General features: G+C 37.1%; 1 long non-coding RNA gene across 4 annotated transcripts in view; it reads right to left on the bottom strand.

The window, feature by feature from the left end:
- LOC116438252 overlaps window positions 1–25,657 on the bottom strand; it is a 111,732-nt gene that overhangs the window by 83,764 nt on the left and 2,311 nt on the right. For all 4 annotated transcript variants that reach the window (XR_004237651.1, XR_004237654.1, XR_004237652.1 and 1 more), the window contains exon 2: window positions 23,660–23,786. This is a non-coding gene — a long non-coding RNA (uncharacterized LOC116438252). The remainder of the gene's footprint in view (window positions 1–23,659; window positions 23,787–25,657) is intronic.

Genomic DNA, 25,657 nt, shown 5'->3' with positions numbered 1-25,657 from the left:
AACATAATCATATTTTCTGGTAGTGCAGTCTTATATCTATAAAGGGATGAGGAAAAAAAGAAAAAGATGAAAGTTTGAAAAGATCAGCATATTGGTGGGTTCAGGCAAGCTGATTGTCCTGTATTGTCAAACTGAGATAAAAGTCACATGACTCAATGTTTGTTTGGGGGGCAGTTTTTTCCAGTGAAATTTAAGCTTTTCCCTCTGGTTTCTGTTACCCAGATAATACATTTCAGTGCATTGATTGTTTTTTATGTTGTGGTCTGAAAGCTGCTGATGTTAACGAGCTCAAAGAGGTTCAGTTCCTTGCTCTGAATTCTGAGCGATCCCAGAAAATTTGCTAGCCCTTAGCCAAAACTCACTATTTCTTGCTTACTCTTATCTACAGGAATAAGGAATATACAGACAATAAGGAACATACTCTTTATGCACTCATTTATTATTGCAAGGACTACAGGGGTTAATGCGGTATCAAAAGCAATTTTGCTGAGCAGTGTGTACAGGAAGAATTCATACATGAAATGTCAATTCCTAGATTTAAAAATTTCTTAAATCTGAACTGATGCTGCTTTTTTGTTGCACTTGGGTTAACATTATATCATGTTTTGTTAATGGTTTCTTTAGACTTTTCTTAGCTTTATTTTCTACAAGTGATTATATTCTTGCCTATGTTTCTAAGGACCACTTCCTCTTTTTACCTTCAGGACAAATAGAATGATTTCCCTGTAGCATCCAATTACTTAAGGCTCACTCAGAGGAACTAAGCCAGTGGAGGGAGCTGAAACGGACTTGCGCATGAAACCTCAAGAAGCTGACCGTGTGCTATACAATGTGCTGACTAGTAGATAATGCAAAGGATGCCAAAAAGGCCTTTCTCTATCAAACAAGACACTGTACCTTTTACAAAGTAGTGGCTACATATTGCAAAGAAGAGCTTACATTTCTACCTCCTGTGTCATCGTGTATAAGATTTTAGTGACGTTTTCAAGGAGAGAGACAAACAGAAGGTGAAGGTACTTCTAAAAAGCTATGCTCAGCTCAGAGGCTATATTCAGCTAATTGGTTCAGCTTCTGTATTAGAAATTTAGCACTGCTAAAGGGTTTTGACTTTGTTACCGGCTGAGTCCACTTAAATGCTTTTCTGAGGGGCCAGGTTAGAGAGCCTGTACTTCTGCTTAAGCTAACAAAAGGAAAGAATGTTTTCAAAAGTGTGTTTTCGGGATGCTGCTGCACAGACCACCCCAAATAACAACTCCAGAGACAATAACCTAACCTTGGGACTAAACCATTCAGTCCTATGAGGTCTCAGGAAGCCATTACTTTCTCTGTATAAATAGAAGCAACAATAAAAACGCAGTGTAATCTGACCAATTTCTCACATCAAAGCTGACACTTTAATTACAACACTTTATTACAATAAATGCCTCTTCCATCTTTGTCTCTCAGAGTCATCCTTGTAGTCTCTAGGATGTTCTCCTTCAGCTGCCTTTGGCAAAGAATATTCTTCTTCCCTTCACCTCTTCCAGCTGTGAACTAACTGGATTTTAATACAAATACACAGCATCTGGTAATTTTCTAAACAAACCTCATAATGGACAGACAGCAAAACAGGGCTACAAAGGAGGATGCTAAACCTGCAGGTTAGGGGCCAGCATGCCACACAGGTTGGGAGGTGTGACTGGAACGCAAAAAATGAAGTTGCTATGGACTGTAACCATACGTCAGACCTAGCTGAGCTTTCGAATGTTCCTTTCAGACTAATAGTGGAACTTCGAGATTCAAGAGAAGAATTATCTCTTCTTTTTTCTAAGCAAATATGTTCTGCAAGTGAGAAGCATCAAACTCTATTTCTGAGAGACCTACTTGTTTAAACAACTGGCATGTGGATATGTAGTGAGCATGGAACCACCTGAACCAAAATTTTGCTTTAACACTATAGATATTTCAACCTATGCTGCTCAGTTTCTATTAAATGCCTGTTTCCTAACGTATACCTATAATATATTTTCAGTAAATTTAACATGGTCTTAACACCATCTCTATAAAAGTTACTTACTTAAAAAATCCCCTAAAAATAGACCATTCAGTGTCTCCAGGTTTAAAGCAGATTTTACTGTAAAACATTAAATGTTTATAAGTTTTAATTAAATTCTATTAATTCAATTATATTAGAATTTAATTAAAATTTAATTTTTTAAATTAATAAAACTTTTGGCAGCTTTTTATGACTTTAATGGCTCTTCATTTTTAATGAAGGTGTTTAGCGCTCCTTCAACAGAAAGATCCATCTTTTCCCATGGATGCACAAAGGATTGGTGAACTGCATATAGATACATCTGGCATAAAAATAAAATAAGGGTAAATAATTGTATTTTCATTACCGGCTTAGTAAAAAAAAAAAATTTAAAAAGAGGCATATTTGATTACAGAACATGTCTGTGCTACTGAAATTATGGCTGTAACAGACAAGTGTACATTTTTAAAGAATTTAAGTAGTATGGGCAGCATAGTGGTGAAAGACTTCATCGCTCTGGAATCACCATGGCTGAGCAACTCTGAAACCCATCTTGGATAAGTGGTTAGCTAGTTCATGCTAAGGTCAGTGCATCATGTCATCTCTGCTACTGTTTGCCCAAAGGGTGTATGTTAAATAACCACAGGAAAACACCTGGGTGTTCTCCTTATACTTTCAGAGTTTTGATATAACTTAAGCTTGTGCTCGAGAAGTCATTTGAAACATTGAATGACGTGGACATCTTCTTTCAGAAAACTTATTTTAAACTTAAAATTCTGCATGTAACTTTTCCCAGTTAAGTTCCTTCCTCTGCGCAGCATTCACACTTGCTCTGACAAACACTTTTTCTCCAGTTCTGCTGGAATCAGTCATCCACTCTTATTTCTTTCCATAAGCTTTCTGCTATGGAGTCCATGGCTTCTTTCAGTATCTCCTGTGAAAGAATATTCATTCCAATGGGTAACAGAAGAACTGAGTCTGTAGGCAGAAGAATATTGGAGCTCAGTCTAAGAAGCCTCAGTGGATTTATCTTTCAACCAACTGCTGCTGCTATGTAAAGGCTTTGTGAAAGAATAATTCTTCAGTGTTACCATAATAATACTTAAGAAGGTGGAAAAATCCCAACAGTGTGAAGCAGTGTCAAGTCAAATTTTATCAGAATGTTTTAGCTGACACAGTTACTTTTTTGCAAACTTTCACTGTGAATAAGTTTGAAATGCCTGTTTCTATTCCAAATGAAATCAGGTTTTATTAGAATTGTGACAAAATGTAAATAGTGTCATGAAGGAGAAAACCTGTCAGTCCCCAGACAGGCCTGAAAAGCACTAAGGAACAAAAGTTTGTGTTGCCATCTCTTACCACAACATATTCTTAATAAAGTCCTTATCAAATAGAGACACGGCTCAAGGAGTTGCTACATGTGACCGGACAGTTTCCATCTACCCAGTGCCCAAGATGGAGAGCCATAAGTTCAGATACAGGTGTCCAGACTCTCTTCTACACATTTTTCTGACTTAAAAATGGGTCTCAAAATAATGGAACCTTGCTCTTTGAGATAATGCAGGAATTGACTGGATGCTGTGAAAGACTGCATCATGCTGAAGCACATGCATATATGGTGTCAAATCAGTAGATATTTCTTTGGTGCAATTTGCTGAATTATTGGTAATTATGGGTTGAAGTACAGTTCAAGTCTTTTGAGACAGAGATACATATACAGGAGCATGATTTAGCATTGCAAGTTAAAGGAATTAAATTCCATTCTACTGGAATGCGGTAGAAATCAGGGAATGAAATGAGAGTGCTGGAGGTGCATTTACATCCTTCACAGTTTTGTGTGGCTTTAAGTGAAGTTAATTAATTGAATTAATTTAATTTCATTTCTTATTTTAATTTTATTCTATTAATTTAATTAACTTGCTTATTTCACAGAAGGAAATGCTGTGATAAGAAATAAAATGAATGTAAGAAAATATGTGGTGTCTGCAGAGTTTTTCCTTTCTTTTACTTTACCCTGGATACAGTGTTTCAAGAGTAGAAGTATTCCCTTTCTCTTGACGGTCCAGGCTTCTCCTGGAAAAACTAATGAGATATTTGCCAAGATAATGTGTCATCCTTGATGCCAAGTGAGCCAGTCAGAACAAATCACTTCATCAGTAGTAAGCTATTTATAGTATTCACACATGTGTCATCTCTGTTCGCTTTGATTTCTGTCCTGCTGCAAATCTAATGCAGTTGTAACTACCATAATAGTTAGCAGTGTGCGATGTAACCTTTCTTTCCCATTTGTTTTGTATCCTTAGTATGTGGGAACAGCTTGGGCACGGCTGGCCATTCTTTCAGATACAGCTTGGCTTCAGAGAGGAACAGGTGGAACAGTGACCATGATCTGACAGAAGTGTCCACTGCTTTCCTTAAAACTCTTTCTGCTGTCAAAACTGAGGTATGCAGGCTGAACAGTTATTGGAAAGGAAGGGCACCAAAGGTGTTTAGATTGAATTATTCCTTGTTGAACTGCTTCTGTGTATTGACAGTGTGCCAGACTTCTCTCATGGACTAGCTCAGCTCCTCCCTGCTGGTTACATATGCTACCATTTCCTCCTCCAGTTAACTCCTTTTTCTACGTTTCATGATACACCTTTTTCCTTCCATTTTCCTTCTCCTTCATTTTCACATAGAGTGCTGGAACACCATCTAGCAGCAAAGAGGCAAAGGTGAAGTGGAAGAAAGAGTGGCTCAGAGGGCTGCTTAGTAACATGGAAATGCACATGGTATTTCCCTTTAGTTCTTATATAACAGCTATTCATCAGTAGATACTATGCTGAAGGTCATTTTGGTATAAAGGCAAAATTAAAATTATACTTTATATTGTCATTTTACATTCTTCTTTTGTATTATTTTAATTAAATCCAAAGATTGTCAAGCATTTCATGTTGAATTATTTACTTAAGTATTACATAGCTTTACTAATTCATTTCTCATCTAAGTATCTGTATTTAATGCAATGATTATGAAAGTTTTAAATGTGATTTTTGTGAACATACAGTTAGAATTAGCTTGAGTGCAAGTGCAATTAAGTTTGCATCATGTGCTAACTTAATTTTTATGCAAATATGCTTTCATGATGTTGCAGATGTTTTTCATTTAAAAATATGGGCATAACACATGCCCCTGAGAATTGGATTTCTCTATACCATACATATTTTAATAAAGTATTCCTGCCCTGAAAAAGTATAATAGGCAAAGTCTATAGTGAAGAGTGTGCATTCTGTTCCAAATGAAGAGTGGAAACTCCTATATGTCCACATTTATTTTGTATAGGATTAATCACGCAGGAACACAAAACCCCTAAGTGGAAATGAGTTTATTTACTTATCTCACTGTAACTTTTAATAAAGACAGGTCCTGTGTTTCTGATAGGAATTTAGAAAGAGTAGAGCAAATGAGTTTAGTGAATACTGCCAAGTGTTGAGATCAAACAAGAATGCAGTGGTTATACAGCACAGCAGGAGTGGGTGATGCATGGAAATGATGGTGTACTGCTGTAGGTCACACATACTGAGACACTTGGGGTCCCACAAGTGGAATTGGACCCACACTTCACTCCTAAAGTAGGCGATCGAGCATTGGGCTACATTCAAAGGTAACTGTCAGATAATATGTTCAGAACTCAGTGATTTACTGGTTTAACTATGGTCTAAATTAAACAGGTTTTTACTGCAAAGAAAAAGATTGCTATTCTTTTTTCCTCTGAAGAATCTACACTAAGCTTTCTGGCCCATTCTTTTCTTTCTTTTAGGAAAACAGGTTCAACTTTGTCTCTGAAATCTTTGTAATGATCTTTCCCATGCAAAAGAGAATTGGGAAAGTTCTCTGTCATGTTGGTTTGTCTAAAGTTTGAGTCATTTTTGTGTGTGGTTTTATTTTCTCTTATGCAGAACACAGCATTTAAAGAAAGGTCAAAGCCACAAATAAGCCTTCATGCATACATTTTCACTTATCACTTAATCCTGAGGCACTATTGGTTTAATCAGAAGTGTATGTGTCTGTGTGTGGAGGGAGGGAATTAAACAGGAGTGTTGGAACAGAGCCTTTCAGTAAAGCACCCAGTTTCACTTTCTTCTTTTATCTGGCAATACTTGTCCTCAGGTTACAGAGCTGATGGTTGATGGTAGCAGATTTAAGGCCATAGCAGATGTTACAGATCTGATACGTGAGAGCAGTTAATCAGATAAGAGGTTATCTTCTGAAACACCTCACTATTGTTTCAGTTCTGTCTCCAGAGTGAAATCTGAAGCATGGTGAGAGGACGATGACTCTTAAAGGGGAGGATTTAGCAATAGGTTTGGTTCAATTTGTCTGACTCATCTCTCTAAGAGTAGGTAATGACATACTGTAAGAGTATCACAAATAGAAGTTGTGAGGTACACCATCTACTAAAAACTTTTTCTGCCATGATACTTGTTTTGTTTTATGATATTTGTCACTATTTGATCCTTTTAGTGACTGTTCTAATGAGTCTGCAAACTCTCAGCAATCACAAAATCTTGATTTTCATTTAGTGGTTACCTTATTACAACCATTAATTCAGTAAAAATAGGATAAACAGAGTTAAAAAAAATTCTGTAATTTAGGTGATGAGAATGAACAAAGTGATGTATGGTGGAGGACTTTTAAAAGGTTGTATCTCAAGCAGGTCAGAATTGATGCCTGTCCTGGTGGCAGGGAGAGGGTGGCACTTAGTGCAGTGTGGGCATGGCCAGGTTGTTATTCTATACCAGTCACATCAGTGCTGGGGGCCTGGTTTAAGGAAGAAAACTGAACACTCCACCAAAAGTGCATAATTTTGCCTCCCCCTCTCCAGCAGGAAAGTGTTGACACCAAACCCTTTAAGAACTGGCCCAGCCCCATTTTATCCAGAGCATGGCTACAGGACATGTTGCTGAAAGAAAAGCAGAAAAAAAGCGAATTCACACCAGTGCTGAACTGACAGCACTGGCATGGAGCCTGCGACAGGGAAAAGAGTGGAGGGCAGGGACCCCAGCTCAGCTGAGATGGTGAAACCAAGTGGAAGGGAGCCCAGAAGAGCCCAAACCAAAGCCAAAAGGAACACATCAGAATGTTTGGAAAAAGGGGCAGCCACCCATGGGACTGCCTTCCAGTGCAGCAGAGTAGTAAAAATGGTGGTGCAGACAGCAGCAACTGTGCTCCACAGAACAGCAGTGCAACCTGACAGCAATGACTTAGGTTTTGGGGAGCTTGTTTGCCATTGTTTGTCGCTGTTTCAAGCCTGGGAGGTGGGAAACACTAACTGTGGCAGCCCCCCTGCCATCTTGCCTTAGTTCCCAATGCCCACGTGGGAGGCACACAGGAATGGTCGCCATAATGCCTTTGTGTGGGGAAGATGTCCACCATCTTGGTTTTGTGTTCCCAGTGGTAAACACCTTTTGGTGCATAAATCACCTTCTCTTTTTGTATATTTTTTGCTATTAATACTGTTGTTGTTATTGTGTGGGTTTTATTCCATTGCTTTGAGTTTCAGTAAATTGTTATCTCAACCCATAGTCTCTGCTTTTGTCCTTCCCTTACCGGATGGGGCGGGTGAAGGGGAGTAGCTTATTTGGAGTTTATTTTCTGGCTGGTGTTAAAACCAGCATAATGGTAAACTTGGCTTTCATTAAAGAGCGATATTTTGTGAAAAACTGGGAAAGAAAAGCCAACCTGACATTATAGAAATATAATTACATCCTTTATGATAAAACAATGCGAAAGAATGTGTGATCTCATCCTCCATGGAGCATGAAGAGAAGCAGTTCGAATTATGCACACATCAATATATTTAAAAAAACATTATTTCTTTGAAAAGACAGCTTCATTGTTTTTAAATATAGGAATGAGCAAACAGCACACTGTGCAGTTGGTCTGATCATTTAATTCTGCTTCTTTAACCTCATACAAAAATGAAGTTGTGAGTTTAGTCTCTTAGAAGGGAGAAAGACCTTTGGAAAATAGTTTTGGAAGGAGTCAGATCATCTTCTCCCAAAGTATTACTGACATTTCCTAATATCTGAAAATATCTATATTTTTTTGTAAATATTAATATCTATACACATTTCATCATTACTTACTGTAGTGGTTTGACCTTGGCTGAGCGCCAGGTGCCAAGTGCTCTATCACTCCCTTTCTCAGCAGGACAGGGTAGAGAGAAATTAGATGGAAAACAGCTAGTAGGCTGAGATAGGGAAGTTTACTAAAGCAAAAAAACCAGGAAAAGCAAAAGTCTGTGCTCACATAAGCAGAAGGAAGAGTCAGTCTCTACTTCCCATCAGCGAGCGATGTTCAGACACTTCCTGGGAAGCAGGGCTTCAGCACACATTTGCTCTGGAAGGAAAACATTGTAGAACAACAAATGTCCCCCCATTCCTCCTCCTTCCCTTACCTTTCATATCTAGGCTGATGCCACATGGTGTGGAATATCCCTTTGGTTAATTCGGGTCAGCTGGCCTGGTTGTGTCCTCTCCCAGGATCTTCTTCCCTGCCAGCCCCTTGATGTGGAGGGAATGTTAGAGGGACAGCACTGCTCTGCAGTAGCCAAAGCACTGGTGTGTTATCAGCACCCTTCCAGCTACCAATGCAAAGCACAGCACCGTGGGGGCTGCTAAGGGGAAATGAACTCTACCTCAGCCAGACCCAATACAATTACAAAATGTGCTCAACAGTAAGTTAGACATAGCAGCACAATACTGTAATGAATCAATAGGATAGTGGTACAATTAAGTGGTATCAATTCAGTCTAATTTATGATAATTTAGCAACATTGTTGCTGGTGTTAAAAATACTGTTTATTGGTAAAATAGACATACTTGGAAGAAATTATTGAGTTTTTAAAACACTTTGTATTAGGGAAAATACTAGTATACATAAAAGACTGCATACGCAAATGAATATAACTGTAAACTGAACTTCATTTACTCATCCGTCTTCAGGGAAATGAATATTCAGGGAAATGAATATGTATCATAGTTCATTATAGGAAGAAAAAAATTTCAGAGAGGTTTAAAAACCTTATTGCCACTGATATTTTATGGCATTTGGTAAAGCTTTTTTTCCTCTCATCTTGATACATAGTAGATGTTAATATTTTTCAAGTCTCCGTTTTCAGAGTCTTTGTGTACTAGGCGCACACTGTCTAAGCATTAGTTTTGCATATAATTAAATTCTATTAGAAGATACTAATGCCACAACCTAATGAGCGCTGCAGGTCTGTTCCCTGCAATGGGACCAGATCTAGGTTCACTGACTTTGGAAAGATCCCCGCTGGCTGAGCACAAGCCATGTTCCAGCTGCTGCTGGTTGCACTTTCAAGATATGCCAAAATCTTACACCACTGACAAAATCTGTCTAACCACTATCTTGCAAGAGACATCCAAGCAGCTAGGATTTGAGTTGTCTGTGTGCTTTTTTTGAAATACAGATGATGTTGCAGAGCCTCTATCTTGCTGTGATTTCAGGAATCCTTGTTACTTTCCAATAAGATACTCCGAGGTCTTTGAAAGCACTGATGGTACGTGTGATTTGTGTTTCAAACAGTGGGCAGAAGAGAAGGTTCAGTCATTAATTTGCAATTTGTTTTGACCACAAGCTGTATAGGTGATCTCAGGCTTGAGTTCCAAAGGAGGAATCAAAGATGTTTGTGCTTTTACCTAAGTTGATCATAAAGCAGAAGCTCTCAGAGCTGGGATAAGGCACATCTCCCATTTTCTCAAGAGCTCACAGATCCAGCTGAGGTACACAAATCTGTAAAAGTTGGATATTATCTAAGACAAAAGCAAAAGCATTTTAACTGGGTTTTTGCTGAGCATTTTAATTGGTTTTTTGTTGGGTCATTTGAGTTTCTTTTTTGTCTAGTTGTTTACTGTGGAGATGCTTAGAGAAGTCTATTGACACACTCTGGCAGTTCCCTACTGGAGACCTGGCTAAATTCTGGAATTGGGGATGCTTAAAAAATGAAAATGAATAGGAAATAAAAGTTAACCACATTTTTTCAGACCTTAGATATGATCAATTTTGAATCTGAGTCATAGGGTAGGAAAATATTCCCAAGACTGCCTATCGTTTAATACACATGAACCAAGATTTATAGAGCTATACCTTGTAGCAGTGCAATAATTTTTAATATTTCTATTCTCTTATTTGCCTTTCTTCCTCTCATTCTCTAATAGAATACTAGCTTATCATCTGTAGGTCTCTTATGTACTTTAAAAACCAAGTCTAGGGTTTTCACTCCACTGTATAAATCATTGCTACGTTGATGTGACTCTAGCTGACTTCAGTGACATCACTTCAATCTCAAACTTGTGTGAGGAAGAACAGTCAGATCTTTTTTGTGTGCTAAACAGAAATCTTCACTTCCTCTTACACAGCAAAAGGTTCATGCTATCTCTTTTTTTTTTATTCCCAAAGCCCTTTTCATAAGCAGACTTCTAGAAGATATTTTCTTAGCCACAGCTGTGTTTCATTCAGGGGGAAAAAAAATCACGAATTCCATCTGTACAGAAAATACAATTAAGTAGAACTGAACTAGTCTTTCAGCAATGACTTTGTTGTATGATACTGCTGTCATGATTTCAATGAATTTATGGCTGAGATGTGACTTTATATTTTCTGACACAGCCTTTTCAGATTTCATGTTTTGGTTTATCTCTCATGTTTTTGGAACTTAAATGTTCAGGGGGACAGACTATCATTATTTAACTCAGAGAGCCTAAGTAACTGAGTCAGCTCAAATACAGCAGTTGTGACTTGTTAGAAGTATTAGGTGACAAGGATGTGCACATTGTTACTAAATATAAATGCATGAGGAACAGTAACTAATTGAGGAACTGTAATTAGGAAATATGACTTAAAATCCACAAATAAATTTTTTCTCATACATACAGATGACATTTCTAGTCTTCCTCTACAATGAAAAATAGACATAGAGTTGAAGAAAATATGCTGAAGTGTATTAGAGGGTGGTGATTCATAATTAATTGTCTCAGAATTGTTTGTTATCAAATTATTCACTCTTGAAATGAAAACATGCTATAAGTGAATACTTTTTTCTATTTCTTTTTCCTTGTTGATGCAAAACAGTCACAACTTATCCCTACTCCAAATGTAAATAAAATAGGTATTCCAGGAAGAGATGTAATAGTTTGAATTTTCTGAGAGTCATAAAGAAATTGAAATAAAATGTAAATTTCATTATTATAATGCTATATTGCTATATGATATAATCAAAATGCATTCAGCTCTAAATCAACTGTATCTAGTACCTCATAAGCAAATACTGCTTTAATCACAGTATTTCATTACTTTCATAAGGTAGTTTTATACCAATATATATGCTACTAACAGTTAGTGAATATGTCTATCTCATAATTAAAAAAAAAGATTCAATTTTTTAGGAAAATTATAATTGTCTTTATTAACTCTAACTTAGATAAAATTGTCAATGATATATATTGATTCCTGTTATAACTATGAAGCTTAGAGTACATTTCTTACAGTCATGAAGCAGCAGTGCTGCTCAAATTGAAATGAATTGTTGCATGAAAGAACCACAAGTCCTGTGCCTCAATGCTAGCACTTCTGTGAGAATGCCATATGCCTACACTCTGTTCCTTCTAGAGCAAACAACTAATCATTAAGACTTATGTAGTCTTTTGGTCTTGCATTAGAGGGAATGAAAATGTTTAGAAGCTTCAGCTAGAATGATCCATTAGCTTGTGAAACTTCTGAAGAAAAAAAGATGGAAATTAATTATGCTAGTTGATTTTTTTGATATAATTTTCCTCTAAAATATTTGAATCTGATCACCAGCAAATATTTTATTAACTTTTAATTATTTTTCTAAGGCATTTATCTCCTAACATGCAGTATTTAACAGTTCTTTTATAGAAGAGCATACAGATTTGCTACATATTGTGAGTTCACTCATATTTATAAAAGATAAATACTTGTGATATTTGAAAGAAGGTATCACAGAGTTCGAGAGTAGAGGGAAGCATGAGAGAAAGATTTTTTTTTCTTCATTTTAGGTAATTTTCATTGGTTTTATGCATCATATTTTTTGAATTTCCATCCAAAATTATATAATAGTTCCTTTCTATTTATTGATTTTTATTTTACCGCTTCAACTTTGTTCTTTTCACATTTTGCCTCTATATTTTTAGTTTTTTCTTGCAGCCAAGGAAGAAGATGAACACTTCTTTCCAATTTAATTATTAAATAGCACTCAGAAAGGACAATTATCTTTTCCCTGTTTTCTGGAGAACAGAGCACCATGGCCTTAAGTACTGCAAGGAAGCTGAGCAGGACTGGACAATTTTGGGGTCACCCCAAGATAGAAGCACAGGAACATTTTTGAAACTTAGGGTCCATGGGGTCATGCCTGCTCTACAAAAGGGGAAGGGATGTATTAGGGAAGGAGTGGGAAGAAAAACGTAGAGACAGGTCAGTAGCTGTGTTTGGGAAGCAGTCTTGCAGCAGAGCCCACCCAGCAACTTCCCTTCCAGTGTGATGGGAAGCTTGGGTGGCACCAGGCAGGTCATTACCCCAAGACATGAGAGAGTCTTGCAATGGAAGTTGATGTCTCCTTGGAAAAGGACACTGTGCACTCCCCATCGTGAGGAGGATGTACTTAGTACAAACTTTTAATTTCAGTGGTATGCGTTAAGTTCAGAATTATGCAGTTGTCTTTGCTTCTTTGTAAAAGTTCATTAGGTAGCAGCTAAGCTTCAAAACCCTTCAGTTACCTAATTTAACTGAACAGATCAGAAAAAATGCCGTTTTGCAAATGAAAACCACGCCAAAACATTTAGCCTTATGTTCCCATTTTATAATATGTATCTTTATAAAACTTAATCTAAATTAATCTTTCAGCAAATGGACACAGCAACATAATTCTGACCTAATAATGAAGTGAAACCATAAAAATGAAGCTGATCTCCTCATGTTTGGTAGAAATCCAAAATGCTAAAAAAAAAATCATCATATTTCAGGCAATTATTTAGTCTGGATAAGAATTAGTAAAAAAAGTTCTTTTGTCTTTTATCAAAGCAGAAACTGTTCATTATGTCAAGATTTCCCAGTCTCGGGCTGCTTAAAATACATCAGAGTAACTACTACATAAAACATCTCTTTTTCATAATGTTAATTCCACATAAAAGCAAAGAATAAAGCAGCAGTTACTAAAAAAAAAGAAATTGTATGCTGCTTCACCAGCCATTTTCCTCCTTCCACAATGGTGTGAAGGGGTTTTGATGAGAAATATAGCTTAGTGCGTAAGAACAGGATGTTACTCATTCCAGCTGAAATGAAGCCCTCTGACAGATTTCTAATGTATGCAAAAAAAAAAAAAAAAAGGTGTTCTCATTCTTATCAAGCATGAAGGTTACATTTAGCTTGAAAAGGTATGTAAAATCAACAGCAAAAAGTTTTTAACCTGGAAGTAAAGCATATCATATGGGATAAAATAATACTGAGTATTTGTTTCTGAAAGTTAACTATAGCTAAAGTATTTTGTAAATAGAATGTGCTTTATTTTCCACCAGTAATTTATTTATTCTTTATCACTTTCAGGTCTTTTTTGTTATTATGGCAGCAAGACACTGAGCATTCCTAACTGAGTAAGCATAGCAAGGGTAAAAAGTGACATTTAGTTGCAGGTCAGGATAGTAATTTTTTTTCTCTATATAGTGAAGTAGGGCTGTGTTGTGCTACTACACAATCTTTGTTAGAGCTATTTGCCTTTTTTCAGGTTTACAGTAGATGACATTTAATGACGCATTGTCAGATTACATCACATTGCTGTGGAAATTAGGGCTTTTATGCTCCCTGCCTCAGGAAGAATATCTCCATGGCATTTCAGAAGTGTACAACAGAATGAGCAACAATGGACAGAAAAGAACAGGGCAGGTTCTCAGTCACATTAAAAGAACGAAAGGTTCAAGAGGTGAGGCCATGCTACAGATACAAAATATAATGACACTATATGTCAAAGTGTCCTGTCTATTTCTGCTACCACAAGCTTGGAATTCTTAAGCCTTAAGTTAATTTGAGTTCATTAAGCAGTCTTGAGTAAAAACACCCAGAAAACTTCCACAATACAGTCAGAATAATTTTTCTGTTTCTTGTCCCATATATTGCATGAATGTTCTGTTGAGGAACAGGGTTCACTTCAGCCACAAACTGATGTTCACATGAGAATCTTAAGTTATTTAATAACACATTACTGTTATACTGATAGGCCTCCTTTACGGTAATGAATTGAAGGGTTTTCCCTGAGAAGTTATCCCTTTCATTTGCTTTGGAATGACAGAATTATTTTAAAACTTGAAAGATTTTGTGCATAAAAAGGATTTCTTCAGTTTGAAGGCAGACCTGAAAGCAGGTTTTCTGGTTGGCATGATTATAAGCTTTTCTGATTTTCCCTCTGCTCTGGATTAGACTAATAATAAATTTATAATCTTCTTCTGTTTCTTCTAGAAAGGCTGTTAATTGTAAAAAAGGCAGGTCAAAATCCAGTGGAATTGATACTGCGCTCTTTTATATTTTTTCTTTTTTTCTTGCTTCTGAAAACTTTTGGTTTCTATAACAGCAAAAAATTGTAAAAGTTAGAAAAACAGTAAGAGGAGCTTTATTTAGAAATTATATGATTTCATGTATCATACCATTCTGTCCCTGCTCATTACAAGGGAATTGTACTAGGTGTGTGGTAAAATAGACATGCAGTAGGGTAAGGATACAATCCAGCGGGATGCTGATAGGCTTGTGAAGCAGGTCTCTGATAAGGTTCTCTCATGAAGCTCAAGAAAGCCAAGTCAAAGGTCCTGCACCACGATCAGGACAATTGCAAACATAAAACAGGCTGGGCAAAGCAGCCCTGATGCAAAGGACATGACCCAGCCATATGCACTCACAGCCCAGAGGTCCTGGGCTGCATCCAAAGCAGCATGGGCAGCAGGGTGGGGAGGGGACTCTGCCCCTCTGCTCTGCCCTTGTACCTGGAGTACTATATGTAGCTCTGGGTTCCTCAGAATAAGAAGGACATGGACCTATTCAAGTGTGTCCAGAGGAGGGCCACAAAGATGATCTGAGGGCTAGAGCACCTCTAGTATGAAGAAAAGCTGCAAGACCTGGGGTTGTTCAGCCAGAGGAAAGAAAGGTTCAGGAAGACCTTATAGCAGCCTTCCAGTACCTGAAGGGGGCCTACAAGAAAGCCAGAGAAGGAAGCTTCTGGAAGTGTTCAAGGCCAGATGTGGAAAGTGTTCAGGTCAGATAGGTCTTTGAGCAACCTGATCTATTGGCAGGTTTAAACAAGATGACCTGTAAAGATCCCTCCTAACTCAAAACACTGTACTCTATATAATTCTGGTATATTGCAAGCTCATATTCACCTCTTTTTTATTTCTTTGGTTTACTTAAGTGGAGATTTACAGCGCTTTTCTCACACTTTACGCGAACTGCTTCCTCCCAGAATAAAAATATATCTCTGCATTTCAGTACACAATTTCATTTAAAAAATTAAATCTTTAAAATTAGTATGCCTTTGTTTATTGTCAAGAGACTTCAATAGTAATTTGGTAGAAAAATCTCTGATTAGTGTATTTGGCTATATGCATTTCTTTCTCTTCTTCAGCCCATTTCTGCTGTAGAGTTGACTGGTTTGGACAACTCGTTTGTGGAACGCACAGTGCATATGTCAAAGCTCATCATGTTGTTCACTGAGTTGCTATGTTCCCTCCAACTTTGCTGCCCCAGTAAAATCAGTGGTCTTTCTAGAGCCATGTCTCCAGTAAAAAATTTTTTGTGAATGTAGACAACTCTGCATTAAAGTGAACATTGATATATAATTTTCGTGGTTATTGATAGGGATCCTAAGACAAAGTCTAAATATTTGGATTCCTCTATTTAATAGAAGATAATATTTAACCAGATTACTGGTTGGGGTTTTTTTGAGTCAGTATTTTATGATTATCATTTCCTAAAAGTAGTTTAAGAATCCCTGGTCTCCTCAAATTCCTTCTTGGCTTTCAGGATTTTGGCTCCTGGGGCTACAGTGGACTATCTGGAAGTCCTGAGTGACCTAGAGCCTTCTTGAAGAACCAAAAGGCTTTAAGTTCCTGGGACAGAGCTTCCTTATCCTTACTAGGGTACATCTATGGACTGGATTCTATGAAAGACACACACAAAAAAATAGAATCTTCTGAAAAATTGGATCAGAATTTCAAAATACTGCAAACTAGAAACAGCACATTTCATCTGTCTTGGAAGACTACTTTAATGGATGGGTAATCCCACTGCTAGATGAAATAAAATTTCTTTTTTTTCTAGTGAGGTGTTACAGATTGCAGTTAGGGAAAAATAATTTTCCTTTTAACAATGTTTAATATTGACCCTGTAAAACTTTCTAATCTAATTATTCTAACAAAACGTGAAATGTATATGCCAGCAGCACAGACTAGCTGCGCAAAATCAACCCACGCAAACAACTTTGTAATTTAACTGAGGGCAGTGGTAGTCAGGTTTAAAATTATGGAGTATTAGGGCAAGATACCCGTTTCAAAGCAAGTATTTAAAAAACACCAGCATTATTTGTAAAGAAAGGAAAAAACTGCATGGCATGTAATCTTGAAAATTTTTTCTAGGCTTTTTTTTTTTTTTTTTTTTTTTTGTCATTGGGCTGGGCTCCAAGTGCAATTCAAGAAAGTAAAAAAATTATTATAAGCTTTGTAAATTTTGTTCTCATCTATATAGTATGTCTTGCTCTGAATGCTGTGCCGAAAATACACCATCCATCAGTCAGGATGTTAAAAAAGCAACGCATACAGGATGTGAGATCACTCTCCTTATGAAATCTCCACATGATCATATAAAAATAACGCACACTTTGAGGCAACTGGAATGTTGCAAGATATAGAGAATCAGAATACCAGTTTTAATGAAGTGTGAGACAGAATAGCTCTTTACAGCATTCAAAAGAGAGGTTTTAAATCCAAAACCCAAATAAGCACTTCCATGATTTATGGCCTAAATCCAGTTTGCATGAGCCAAGCCAAGTACAAGGCAGAGTACTTTTCTACCGAAACTGAAAGAAGTACTTCTTTGTCATACATAGCTGGATGTATTAGCCAGTGTGGTCCTACTTGGCCCAGAGGGCTGCTCTTCAGATGTCTTTGAAAGCATTTTATTTCCTGACTCCTTGGTGCACCAAGCTATTGAGGCACACTCAAAGCACACAGCTTAGCTGCTATGTTAGAAGGAAATATTAGGGCACTTGGATTTTAATTACATGCTCCACTTCATGACAGTCTCTACCCATAGAGCACACATATTCAAAAACAACAAGGCTGGAATAGTCAGCCTATATTTATGAAGAGCATCCTGTGCATGACCAACCTTCCTGCCCTTTCTTGGTGTGTTGGCTGACAGATGGAGAGCAGCAGCTATTTTTAACCTTCACTGTGGCTTTTCAGAATGGTATCTCTCATCCTCATAACCAGAGAGAGGTACAGACTGGATGAATGGACTACTGGGGAGTTAAAAAGTGACAGGATTGTTATGCTCAGGAGCTAGTGATGACAGCTGGAATGTTGGTTACAAATGCTGTCAGGCAATTTGACAGGGGCTGATCCTGAAACCAAGACCATTTAATGTCTTTAGCAACTCACATGATGGGATGTAGTTCCTTTGCAAATTTGCAAATGAGACTCACCTGTATGGATCAGTGCTATTTGAAGGGACCTACTAAGGTCAAAAGGAACTCAAGATTATTATCTAAAGAGATGATAGTAATCACAAAATTCAACAACACTTGCAGTCATGTCCATATGAGGAACAAATTGAAAAAGTGACAGCTAGAAAGGGACTTTAAAGAAAAAGTTTTGAGGGTTGTAGTGGACAACAAATTGAAGATGGGTCAGCAGTGTGTCCTTGCAGTAATGAAGGCTAACTACATACTAGGTTGCACTGGCAAAGTCTAGGAAGCAGGTATAAAGAAGTGGCTGTTTGCCTGCATTCAGTATTCATAAACCCTCAACTGGATTCTTATTCTGAGTTTTGTGTCTCCCAGTTCAAAAAGATATTGACAAATTTTAGGATGTCCACCAAGATAACTGTGGAACTGGAGCACATGTAATAGGAGAGGCTGAGAGCACTGAGTTTGCAGAACACAGATAGTGAGAACCAGGCATACCAGGAGGCAGAAGCACTCAGCAACAGAATGAAGGGTAGCAGGCTTAAATTACAGCAAGGGAAAAAGAAAAGATTTCCACTGTGGCACTTCTAACCGAAGAGATGTGGAGATTTGACTGAAAAAGGTTTTGAGTGACATGACACACCACTGATGTTTTGTTTTTAGCAGGAGATGGGACTGGATGACCACCAGAAGTATCTTCCAACCTATGCTTTCTGTGGTTTTGCACTGCAGCACCCTCAAACCACACTCCTGGTGCTACAGCCAGTGGCTGTCTGGGTGAACCAAAATTTTGGTAGTATCACCATTTCCCCATCTTCATCTGCCATATCCATCTTATAGACTTTCATAGCTCATGTGCTACTACCACTTGCATGCTGCTACCTACTCCAGCATTCCAATGGCAGCCTCCTACCAGGCAAGATCTGGTTTTCACATACAGACAGGACCATAAATTATGTAATTTCATCCTTTGTCAAGATCTATACACAGATGAAGCCATTACCTGCCCAGCATATAATTCTTCCACTTGGGATACTCATTTCTGAGCAGACACTTGTACAACTATGTTGTACAGAACTTGCAGACTTAAAGGAAAAAAGCCCTGAAAATAGAATTCTTCATTTACCAGTAAATTGTACCAGTGTAAATTATTTGCTCTTTTCTCTTAGCTTTGACTAATTTTTCTCTCCTTCTACCTTCCCTTGAGTGTCAACACTTACTCAGGTTGTGCATGACCCAGGCAGTTTGCACAGGATTAACAGGCTCTGAGGGTGAAAGCTAATTAAATCTGTAGATGTACCTCAGAAACACAGACCAAAGCATCTACGTCTGGAAGTCTTTTTTTTTGGAGATAAAATGTTCGTGGTACCATATCCACCCAGAGCTGGAGCATGGCTGTAATTTTCTTTTATTTTTTTTCTTTACCCTGGTGAAACAAAGTACAATGTGAAAACCACTAGCACAGTAGCTACATCATGTCAATAAAAGTCCTCCCTTTGTGACAGTTTGCTTGTGTCAGCTGGTCCTCTGCCCTTCATAACTGTTTGTGAGGAATTGTGATGGGGCTTCTCTACTCTGATTACATTCAGTAGGTAGTGCTATGAGAGATACACTGTAGTAGCATGGTGTGTGTCTTTGGTACATATGCACTTCCTATTTTTGCTAATAGATGCTTAATAAATTATGTCTTTATGAGTATGCCAACTGTTATTTTAGGCTTTATTTTCTTTCCTCTGAATTGAATAAAAAGCCTTATTTTTTTCCCTACATCTAAGTTCTCTGACTTGTTTTCTAGACAACTAAATAGTAAGATGATATAAAACATGAAAAAGTAAACAGAAAGGTGCTGAAAAAATTTCACACACACGCTATGCTATAACATTGGTTTCAATCTGAAAAGAGCTATGTTTCTAAGGTGGGGTTTGATCATGTCAGACTGAATTTTTCTTCAGTTGATAGCTCTAACACAAAATGTATGGACTTGTGGTGATTCAACACTGAAAGTCTGCTGGCAATATTCATTACACCCTTCCAGATTCTATGTCAAAATCCTTATCTGTATTTCTGTAGTTTTACGGCTGTCCCAGGACAGTCAACAATATGAACAAACTGTTGTGTCACATACGTTAACATGTTTTAATCTCAAAGACATTTAAGAGGAAAAAATTCATCTGAAAAATATTAAGTGATTTTTCTTAAGGATGTAGCTGACTTATTTGGTTTCAAAAATGAAACCTTATCATCTGTATTAAGCATATAGAAATAAATTATTCTGAAATATGGGAAAAATCTAAACTAAGCTGATTATCATGTGATTTGTTGCTGTGGGTTTTACAGTATTTTTTTAAAGCTATCTATAAAGTAAGGCAGTGTCACCCATTTCAAATATAAGAGAAAATTATTTTCTGGCCTTGAACCAGTGGTGAAGGCAAAGATTGTCAAATTAAAATCTTTAAAATTTATTTGTCATAGCAACTTTTAAACATACTTTATTGGTGCACGCAGGATAGAAGTATTAATTACAAAAATGTTATGCAGTTTTTTCCTTCATTTTACTTAAAATTCTGCAGTACGTAATCATCAATAATCTGGGATTATACCTATGTTGGATTATCCAACAGGCTTTCTGGGTATGGAAATTAATTTTTGCTATTACATTCTTATGCCTCATTTAAAATGATGCTGTTAAGACCACATAAATTAGTTAGCATCACTTTGAAAATCGAAACTGAATTTGTATTTTACTGAACTATTGTTCATATTTAAGGATTGAAAACTTCTGGTCTAAATCTTTAAACATAGTAGTAATACTGTACACCTAAATTAACTTCTAACAAATGGCTCATTTTCAGATTTTATACAAAAATATGTCTGATTTTGCTACATGAATTAAACCCTAGGATGTCCTTATTCGTTCTAATAATGTGAATTATATAGTACTTTTTTTACCATAAAATGAACAATTGCAAGTACTATATAAAAGGATAGTTTCCTTTGCATTTCTTGACCTTGTTAATTCGATTTTGATTTTAAATTTGTCAGTTAAGCAAAACATCAAGACATTAGCACAAAAGCTACAAAGAATTATAATCCATTTTAAGAAAACAGGTGGAGTTTTACTATGCCAGATATTTTCTAACTGCTCAGATAAAGTAATAAAAATTTAGGACAGATCACAGTAAGAACTAAAGGTACTAATCTGATCCCATCTCATCAGAGAATTTATACATACCAACAACAAGTACTTCCAATATTTTTGTTCCATATTTGATTTTAATATTAGTGCTAAGATTTCTACATAAAATTTCCTGTGTAAAGTTATTTTGAAATAATCACACTTTATCTTTCCAACAACCTGAGCATGCAAGCCCATTGACTGTGTATCAAGATCTATACCCGCAGTAGTATTTGAAGAAGAGCAATGAAGCTGAGTAAGGGTATAAAGAGCACCTGGAAGAGCTGCAGGTGTTTAGCCTGGAGAAAAGAAGGCTCAGGAGGGACCTTACTGCTCTCTACAACCACCTGAAAGGAGGGTGTAGCAAGATGGAGGTCAGTCTCTTCTCTCGGGCACTAAGTGACAGGATATGAGGAAATGGCCTCCAGTTGCACCAGAAGAGGTTTAGATTAGATATTAGAAAAAAATTCCTCACTGAAATGGTGGTCCAGCATTGGAACAAGCTCCTCAGGGAAGTGGTGGAATCACCTTCCCTAGAAGTGTTCTAAAGGTGTGTGGGCTGGGGCACTTCGGGACATGGTGTGACCGCCATGAAAGATAGTCAGGTCTTTGCATGTATATCCCTCCACACACCTTCTACCAGGGTGGGAGGCAGCTGTCATGATTATGATTGATGTTGGTAAACATCAGCCTGCAATAGGGTGTAAAGTGTTGCTGGATATTGGGCAAACTGGACCAATGTCTCCAGATGTTGCAGGCGTCTTCCATGTGTATCCTCCCCCTGTCAGAGTACATCCAGGCTGCCTTTCAAGAGCAGCACACACCACTGTTTTGTCTTGATATTAGCAATAATTGCATTATCTCACATCTCCTCAACCAACTGAAAAGATTTGGGTAAAAGTAAATCTATAAAAACATACTTAGTTGGGCAATAACAATTATGTTCACACAGGATATTTACCAAAGATTTTGGAATAGATGACTGGTTGTCCTTGACTTTTAATACTACCTTTCTGTGTGATACAACAGATTTCAGATTTATTGTATCTTTTTCCTGACATTTAGCATTATGCTTTGCTGGCCACAACCTTCTACATGTCAGATATTGTCAGTTCTCCACTTGATTTGATGACATGCAATCAAATAGGACGTGACTTCAAGTGGTAGTATTTTTCAGCCAAACTTTTTATAATTTTATTTATGCATCTGTCAGTAAATGGGCTCTTAGAAAATAATTAGTTATGAAATTTTCACATCTTGTGAATACCTTAAGTTTCATTTCTGGTGCAGCTGCCTCTCCATTTCTTTCCTTTCCTGAAGAAGTCAGTATTCACAACTCAGGATGTGGGATGGTTTCCTAGAAGTCTCTGTAAAGTCTCTTGCACGTAAGACATAGCTACTTCCCTGTGCTAGCAAGGAACTTGCTGTCCTGATAATTGCTGCAGGCATCCCTCAACTCTTCACCTTCCTCTGGCTGTGCTGGCAAGATCAAATGTCTAGATATCCCATCAAGGATATCTGGACAGCAACTGTCTCAAGAACTTTCAGGCTTTCTTCAATTTGGAGGCACCTTTTTCCGTTATGAGGAGAAATTGTGAAGTGACATCTGGCACCCATTGTGCAATGCCTTGGCTTCCTATTCATTACATCCCCAGGAAAGGTGTTCAGGCAGGAGCCCTCACAACAAGAAAACTGGCTTTATCTCAGACTGTGAGGGAAACCTGACTATGAACTAACAAAAAAGTTAGTGGTACTGGTACTTCATGGACCAGTGAAAAGTACAGCACTAAACAACACAAATTCTTGCTCGCTTCTTGACAAGGCTGGACTGGTGTGATACTGCATTCCTAACATGAAATTAGGATTTGTCTGTGAATCTGTTTTAAAACTAATATTTTTAAGGATTGCAAAATAGCATTCTTCCAAGAGCATGACAGCTGTTAGCAGTGTGTATTCTGTCACTGACAATAATCCCAGGAGACTATATTGCTGACTGGATTTGTTCACCCCACACACAAGTGATATGCTTCTCTGTGTGGTGGGATATGTCAACTACGTCATGCTGTCCAGAAAGATAAAACTAAAGGCAATTTATCCAGTCAGACTCAATTACCTCATCTATAACTTCTACCTAACTAACCAGTGCAAAAATCTCAATTTTCTTTTAAGTGTCATAGTATTTGGCTTTTGTGAAAAGGCTTTTTTTCTTGGGTTCGTTTTTTTGGTTTTTTTTTTTTTTTTTTTTTTGTTTGGAGGTTTTTGTTTGGTTTTGTGGTTTTTTTTCTGGTTTTGTGGGTTTTTCGTGTTTTATCTTGAGAACAGTTCTGATAATAATACTGTGTGGCATCAAACCAAAACAGCAAACACATATTACCTTAGATGAAAAATTGCTACTTAGATTATCAGTATATTTCTTGATTATCAGTTAGTGAATTTTGCAAAATATTTGTAAGATAACTCCTCAGTTAATTTTGAAATATTCTGTAGGTATTTTCACCGTAAATCCTCAAAAGGTCTTGCTCCTACAGGAGTTGTATCTGGATGTTACATTATTTTGCAGTCTGAATAATTGACCAGAAAGTCTTAATTAAATAACATGTTCAATTTGTACTTGAAGGTGACATTTCAAGCAGTATCTACTTCAGCAAAGTCTGATATTACCAAACTTGGAAAAAGCTATTGCCTTTCTCTCAGACACTCAACTAGCAGTAAGTAAGAAAGCAAGTACCTTTGAGCCTGAAGGTCCTGAGTGTTTATCTTCCAGATTCTGAGTTCAGTAAATCTTCTCAGCTCTGCAGTTACATACAAATTTAGAAAATGACCTGACCATCTTCCTTTAGATAGGCAGAAGAACACTGTGAATGTTAGAAAACAACCATAAGTCTTCTGAAAAGAAAGCACAGAAAAATGAAACAAAACCGGGATATGAATAATTTTCTGCCTCTTTAGGTATCAGTAATAGCTCATGTAATATACACAGAAGCTTCCCTGTGTTTCATGTATGTTGAGGGAACCATGATACAGCTCTTATTTTCTTCTAAAGTTTTAGATTGTGCTTTTAAATCTGTACATTAAAAGAACTGTCATTCTAATAGCTACATTACTTTTCCATAGCAAACTGACTTTCAGAAGTGCTAGATAATTATATTTAATAGCCCACTGTAACTAAATATAGGTAACAGAAAACGAGTTTTAATAGGATGAATAACAAATTTATGTACTCCAGCTTTTATTGCTCTCGCTAAAAATTAAAAAAGGTGTTCATAAAATGGACAGTCTTTAATCTGCAATCTTGTAAGCTACATTGTTTAGTCTCAAGTGGAGTAATGTACATCTCAAAGTATCACATTATGTGTTTGAATGCACAGACTCCTTAAAACATGGAAGACATACATAGTGCTGAACCAAGACTTGCCTTTTTCAAGTCCACAGAGAATTTTTATTTACAGAAGAGAAAAAAGAACCACTGGAACCAAGCCAGTAAATCCAAAAATTTATTTTCTCAGTTGACAGAAATAAAGCAGAATTTAAAAAATTAAAAATTATTATCCTCAGATTCCATTGGGATCTTCCATGTAGGCATAATGTCCCTTCCAAGAATGCTTGAAGATGTTAAGAAACAAAAGAATAGTTTCTCAGAAAACTAAGCCACCCAATTATCAACACTCTTGAGAGATGTTTGACTTCCAAGATAGTTTATTCTGTTGTTTTCACTGGTTTGGCTTTTTTTTTTTCCAATGAATCTCTCATGATTAATGGCCCTTTGATATTGCTTGCAATAGTAATCGTATTGTCCATATGGCATTAAAGTAATTTATAGAGTACTAAGATTCTCATTCATCCATGCTTCAGATTTTTCATAAAATAAATCTGCCATTATTTTTGCTTGAAAACATATTTGTGGTTCACAAATTACTAAATCCAGTCTATTTTTCCTCATATCTGGAAATGGAAAAGATAACAAAAATATCCAGACACTGATCCTCTGGCAATACACTTCTCTGTGCAATGATGAACTGAAAGATAAAAAATGCAGTGAAGCTGGATTTTCCTACCCACACGGTTGCCAACCTGGCACCCTTGCCAGGTGGGGATTTTTCTATTTTATTTATCATAGTATGTCCAAATGCCAGGAAAAATAACATGGTAACTGTAGTTCCTGAAGAAAGCAACTTTGTATGTATTATTTCCCAGAATGTTTAGCCATAGAGGTGGGTGAAGAGAGATGGAAAATAATTATGAGCTGTTATGAGTATTTCCCAGGACCTTCTCTTTAATGGAGGGGGAGAACAAAAGGGCAAAAAACGAAGCAATATCCACATAGTTTGAAAGAAAAAACAGCATTATAAATACAGTCTCAGAGTTGCCTTTCTCTCTTTCTCTGTTTTTACTTTTAACAAAGCCTAAACTTTATTGCCCCTGGCATTTCAGCTGAGGATTTTGCAATGAATAAAAGAAATCCCATCTCAGTTTTCTCTTCTCAAGAATGAATAGGCTTAGCTCCCTCAGCCCTTCCTCATAAGAGAGATGCTCCTGTCCCTTAATCATCTTCTTTGCTCTCTGCTGGACTGGCTCCAGGAGCTCCCTGTCTCTCTGGTACTTTGGAGATCAGAACTGGGCACAGCAATCCAGCTGTTGCCTCCACTGGAGAGAAAGCATTACACTGAGACAGAAAAGCTGAATTACATCTGACCATTCACTAGTTTGTGAATCAAAACCAAGTCTT

Source organism: Corvus moneduloides, chromosome Z, assembly GCF_009650955.1.
Source record: "Corvus moneduloides isolate bCorMon1 chromosome Z, bCorMon1.pri, whole genome shotgun sequence".
NCBI lineage: Eukaryota > Metazoa > Chordata > Aves > Passeriformes > Corvidae > Corvus > Corvus moneduloides.
This window is presented reverse-complemented; position numbering and strand designations above follow the sequence as displayed.